Below are 6,551 nucleotides of genomic sequence, written 5' to 3'. Positions count from 1 at the left end.
TGATTCCAGTAGATGGCGAGCTACCCAGTTGAATGCAGGAAACAGGATCTACACTTCCTCGGAAATAGCAGACAAAAGTCTGCTTGTGGTAGGATTGTGCCAGTCACCTGTGGCGGCACCAACTCGAACACACGTTAGAAAGAGTGCACTACAAAGATCCTTTAGACGCGTGGATTCTTGACCTTTGAACTCGGACAGATCAGAACTCCTCTGATCCGAAATAACTTGACTGACTTTAATATTGCTTGAACTGAGAGACAAGTAAATAAGACATTTTAATTTCTGGGCCCATTTTGTATTTATTTCTTTGTATGTTGCATAATGTTCTGTTGCAAACTAAAATGCAAAGTGCAGTTAATTGAAACCTGTGGTGTTGCTGTGGTCATTGCACTCTAATCCTTGCTCCTTACGAACCTAGAGAAGCGTGTACTTTCCAGTAGTGGGTTACATGTATACTATTCCAGCCACTTGGTTGTGTCTCTCCATGTATGCTGACCCGCATCTTACGCCTGCTGCTATGTGCTGGGCTGTCTCATGAGCATCTTTGCATAGTCTGCACCTTGGGCCAGATCTTCTCTAGTAGAAGTTAATGTTGAGATTGTATCTCGTTGCAGGCAATGTTATTGATGTTATGGTCTATTTGTTTACATCCTTCAATAATTAAAGAATTACAGTTGTTTAATGCTTTTTTTCGGCGCTGATTTATTTTCTCAGCAATGGTGGCTGAGGTGAAGGCCCAGCTGTAGTGCTTACTGTTCATCACTGTTCTGCTGTGATGCTCTTCCAGGCTTTCCGTTGTTGTTAGTTTTGGGGCTTTACTCCCTTCAGTCTCATCTTTAGCAGGTCCAATGCAGCTCTATAGGGTTTAAGTGTGGACATTGACTTGGCCAGTCTCAAACCTGATCAACTCCTTTTGGGTGTTTGAGCTTGTTATCTTGCTGTGTGACGAAAGATCTCCCAATCATCTTTAAATGTTTGTGTAGACTTCATGTTGCTGCTACCATCGTGTGTTACGTCATCAATGAAGATTAATGCCATAACATGACCTCCACCGTGTTTCACACATGAGCTTGTATGTTTGGGATCATGAGCAGATCCTATCTTTCTCCAAACTTTAGCCTTTCCATCACTTTGATAAAAGGTCATGTTTGTCTCATCAATCCATGAAACCCAGAATGTTTGAGGCTCATCTCTGTACTTTTTGGTTCCTTCCTGTTCTTCTTGCTAATGAGTGGTTACATCTTCTGCTGCAGCCTCTGTACGTTTGTTCAGTGATTTAAATTTAAATGATATTATTCTGTTCGTTTCAACTCTTTTATAATCACACAGCACCTTACCTCCAGAGGTTTTAATTTTATATTTTTAAGTTTAAACTGTTGGTTCTTTTTTTTCTTCTTATTGTTTTGGGTTCAGACAGACAGACAGACGACTTTATTGATCCCTTTGGGAGGTTCCCTCGGGGAAATTAACAAATTCTGGATTCTGGAGAGACTGAAATTTCGTTCCGACCTCGAATGACAATCAAGGAATCTTGAAGTCTTCTGTGATACTTTCACTCCTGCTCTCTCTCGAGGTTGTTTTTTTTTAGGCTCTTTTTTTACAGCTCTCACGATGTTTCTGTCATCAACTGCTGAAATGATAATAATCCAACCCCATCAGTATCTAATAATAATCATTTAGTTCATAAAATGTAAGTGATCAATATTCATAAAAAATATTGATCACTGTTTGTCAAACCTGGAAACTAAAGATAATGGCGTTTGAATGACAAAAGTAGATGAATGTAATCGCTGCAGCCCTAGTATCGTGTGTGTGTGTTAGTGTGGGTCACAGCTGTAGCAGAAAAACATCCTCGGCTTCATTTATCGGTCAAAGTTCCAGTTGTTTTCATCGTGACTTCACTTTATTTCTTCATGAACTCAAAGCTCAGATAAGAAATCCAATTAAGTCTTTGTGTGTGTGTGTGTGTGTGTTATCCATCTCACACACATCTGTAAACAAACAGCCACAGAGAGCCTGTCATACATTGTTATCATAGATATGCAAATGTTCCAGTATTATAATAATTATCAGAGTAAGTTCAGTGTTGAGGAGAAGAGTTGAATCTGTGTTGATCAGTGACAGCAGCTGCTTCACTCTGTCAACTGTCCACGCTCAGGTTTAAAGGGCTAGTTTGGTTTTTGAGGTAATGACACAGATTTTTGACTGGTGTAATAAAACTTAAAATGTCAGTTTAAGTCTATGATATCTTTTAAGAACACGTTCACATCTTTATCTCACTGAAGGGACAGATTTGTGTAAACTACTTACTCTCCCACACCAAAGTCCAGAGAGAAAATCAGCGATTTTAGCTGGTGGGGACACAGGAGCTGCTGGTCCTCTGCTGCCTCGTGTGGTCACTTTGTGTCACCGAGGTCAATCTGAACAAAGGATTTCAAACACTGAAGTGACAAAATCAGGTCGTGTGTGTGTGCTTGTGGTTTTTCCATCATTTATTCATGGATGTGGTGATGTCACTTGTCGGTCTCCTTGAGACTTTATTAGATTTCACACGCGTACAATTGGATTTGAAGACAGACTCCTGTCGATTTGTTTTGATTTGCGTTAAAAGAATAAAAACAAAGCGTGTGAATGAAATGACCTGCAGCTGCAGAGAGTGGAGGTGATTTTATTTATCTCTTCCAGGTTGTAATTGGGTTTGAGTCGAGCTGTTTCCTCCAGGTTGTGTTTAAATGATGAGGTTGACAGACTTAGAGGACACTGTCTTCTCTGTTTGTCGACGGATTGTGATGTGATTCGAGGGAATGGTACGTTTTAGATAATTGTTCTCATTTTCATTTGAATAACATATTTAAAATGATTACTGTGTAAAATCTGAGCAGATGTGTGTGACACATCTGTAGAATATGATGTGTGTTTAGGCCAAGACAGTATTTCATCATAAATGGTGATTTGACACTAGATTTGGATGAATTGTTCAGCGCTGCTTCAGACATTTAGCGTCTTCTGCTTGGATGTGTGAAACATTGAGTGATATTTTTTGCCTTTGTTTTTTCCAAAAACCAAATAAGTTAAAATAACATAATAATAAGTTGAGCTGTGACTTCTCACAGTGACCTCTGCTGGTCCATGTGCTGATGTTCTCCTTGAACTTAAACAGCTTTCTAAATTTGAAAGGATATGTGAAGATTTGATTCCTATTTATATGCCTCTTGTTTAGTATTTTATCATGGGTCTTGAAAACAAATGTAATCATATTGGGATGGGGGTGGAGCCTGTCTGAGAGCCAATCCTGCTGGACTGTACCAACTCACAATGTGAAGTGAATAAGTACATTTTTAATAAGACATAAAATACATGAGTAATCGGTAATGAACATTTTTGTAGATCGTCTTTGCTGAGATAAAAAAAAAATGAGAGTCAGAATTTTTAGACAAACTTCGTAGCATTAACGTACATGTATGAAAAACACTTTATTTCATATTTTCTGGTCTTTAGACATTTCAGATACAAAAACAAACAACTTAACTGTTGATACTGGAGCAACTTTATCAAAATAACTGCACTTATAGAACACAACAAACTCAACACCTGCACGTGACTGAACCACCGAGTCATGATATATGTTTGTAATGTTGGTCACACTGAAACTCGACGTAAGAAAACAAGATCATCAAACAACATCAAAGTTCAGCTAAACTGGAGCTGCAGTCCCAGCACCGTGTTTCCATCATGGTACAGCTCAGTACGGTTTGGTAAAGTTTTTCAACTGAGAATGGTACCTGTACTTGGTGGGCGGGGTGTGGGCGGTGCCCAATGGCTGCAAGATACGTTAAAGAAACATCAGTCGCAAAGGAGTGGCGCTTTTCTGTCGCCCAATCAGCTGACTGTTGTGGGTCTATCTCCACCTGTACCGGACCGTACCATTACTAAAAGGGAAGGGTCCAGATCATTTTTTGTAATATTCCTAATGGAAACACAAAATCATACACATACCGTACCGAACTGTTCCTCTCGGTGGGAACACGCCATAAAAGGTTCCCACAGACCTGTGTTCACTTGTTTCCACAACAGTCAGAATTTCAGGAGTACGGAAGCCCAGAAGGGACACTGAGGGAATACAGCTTTTGTAGCTTCAGAATCATTCACCACCACATCCTGATCTGTTTATGTCTAACATCATAAAAGCAATTTCTTCAACAACTGGTCCATCTGTTATTCCTGTAACTCTGCTGTGACACTTTATATACACGATGTAACTTTCAGAGAATCTTTGGCTTTTTCATGACAACGACCGTTAATGAATGTGGCTCAGAATCACTTGTTTGTTTAAGTTACCAAAATATACACAAATTCATTTGAAAAGTGGATTTTGTACAAGTCACTGACTCCACTGTGAGACACAGAGACTCACTCTGAGTGGAAAACATGGCCGTCACACAAACACACGTTCAGCCACTTAACAGCTAATGAAAGTCACATGTTCACGTCTTTATCTGAAGTTTATAAACCACTCACTCTGTCCATAGAGAACCACAGTTGTTGAATGTCTTATTTTGTAAATTCGGGGTTTAAAATCCTCTGTTGAGATTGACCTCAGTGACACAAAGTGACCATACGAGGCAGCAGCTCCTGTGATTTTCTCTATGGACTTTGGTGTGGGAGAGTGAGCAGCTTGTAGTGAGCTGAAAATGCATCAGTAGCTCACAGACAACGGCCATTTCTCAATATCCATACTTGTCTCGGAAAGTATTATATATTTATAGTTTGGCAGCGACACATTAGATGTCATTAGATGTTTGGTGTGATCCATAAATTTGTTGTTGACGCGTTATTTTGTTTTTAATGTAAACGTTTTGACCTGACAGTTTGAAAGTTCGTACAGTATTAATGTTTTTTTTATTTTAACTTTGAATTTTAGATTTATATTAAAGTTGCTCTGTTGTTACATTGTATATGTATTTAAATCTATATATGTGTGTGTATATATATATATATATATACACGTGTATGTATATGTGTGTATATATATATATATAATACTCTGGAACTGTATATTTTATTAAAAATAAATTAATATAGTAAAGTAAGTTAACATTTAAAATGTGAAAATAATAACTATATATGCATTTATTAAAAGTATTTTATATGTTCATTTATCAACTCTGTAGGTGGTGGTAATGAGGCTTAAGCACTTGGCGCCATCCGCCACTCAAACAATAGAACAAGGAACTGCTGTTCCAATTGCAATAAAAAAAAAACTTTTAGATTTTAACTTTACACCATGTTTGCAACGACTCTTGACCTTTGACTTCTTGATGTTACTGAGTTAAAAATAACGTTGTGTATTGTTTTCAGCACTATTGCCTGATGATACTGAGACATGAACAGTGGTCGTAACAGTCACGAAAAGCATCAAGTTATAAATGAATCATCCCAACGTGTCTCGTGGATAGTGATCGCATTAATGACATGTAGCACCACTCAGGACATATTATTGCATCGTGTCACAACATCTGGACTCTACAAGCCGCGGCTCTTGCTAATAGATGAGAAGATATGATGAACATGTCGTGTCACAATTGAACTACAAATTGTGATTCATGATTTTATTGCAATAATTATGTTTTAAAACCCTTTCAATGTCTGTAAAACACACTGAAATCACTTTATCTTACAGTATGGTCATCAATGATAATGATTGGAAAGGCCCAGCTCCCCCTTGAGGCACTGTAAAATAAATCACCAGGGCTTTGTGATGGTCTCCCTTGTGTAATATTAACAATTGTCTTCATTCACTATTATCCCAATGATAGAAATCTTTTGATTTTGTGTTTGATAAAATCATAATCAAAGTCTAGTTGTCTCTCAGATCACTTTATATAAATTATGAATTATTATTATTATTATTATTATGGAATTATTGATAGATATCCACAAATATACTGTATGTAGCCTACCCCAGCTTTAAGTTAATTTCAGCAAAACATAATTATATAAAACTACGACATAGTCTTCACTGTAGCAAGGTCATCACCGGGCTGAGGTTATTGTTATCATTATTATTATTATTATTATTATTATTATCATCATCATCATCATCATTATTGGAGGTAAATATGTACAACAACAGCTTAACTCTGGACGGGCTACACTAAGGCAGTTCAACAGCTGCTAAAGCTAAAGGCTAAACTCTGGGAAATGATGATTCGTGGTACATTGGTACATTTTAAAACTATACTTTTATCATGATGAAAGTTAGCTGTAGCATGCAAACAAGTTTCAGAGACTATCGTAGAAACCAGGGCTGGAATTATTGTGCGAGGAGGTACACGTTTGAAATGTTTTTCCTCATTCTGATATCAGAACGTCACGTATCGTCAATATCATCATGTACTGAACTGATACCAGTGTCCAATGACATATTCTAACATCTGTGTGTGACGCTAACCTTGCCTCGTCTGAAGAGATGATTGGTGATGATGCCAGGTGGGAATGAGTCTTTACTCCAATTTTAAGTATCCTGGAGCATGAGATTGGCCAGAGAATCG

Source organism: Solea senegalensis, unplaced genomic scaffold (genome assembly GCF_019176455.1).
Source record: "Solea senegalensis isolate Sse05_10M unplaced genomic scaffold, IFAPA_SoseM_1 scf7180000012646, whole genome shotgun sequence".
Lineage (NCBI taxonomy): Eukaryota > Metazoa > Chordata > Actinopteri > Pleuronectiformes > Soleidae > Solea > Solea senegalensis.
This window is presented reverse-complemented; position numbering follows the sequence as displayed.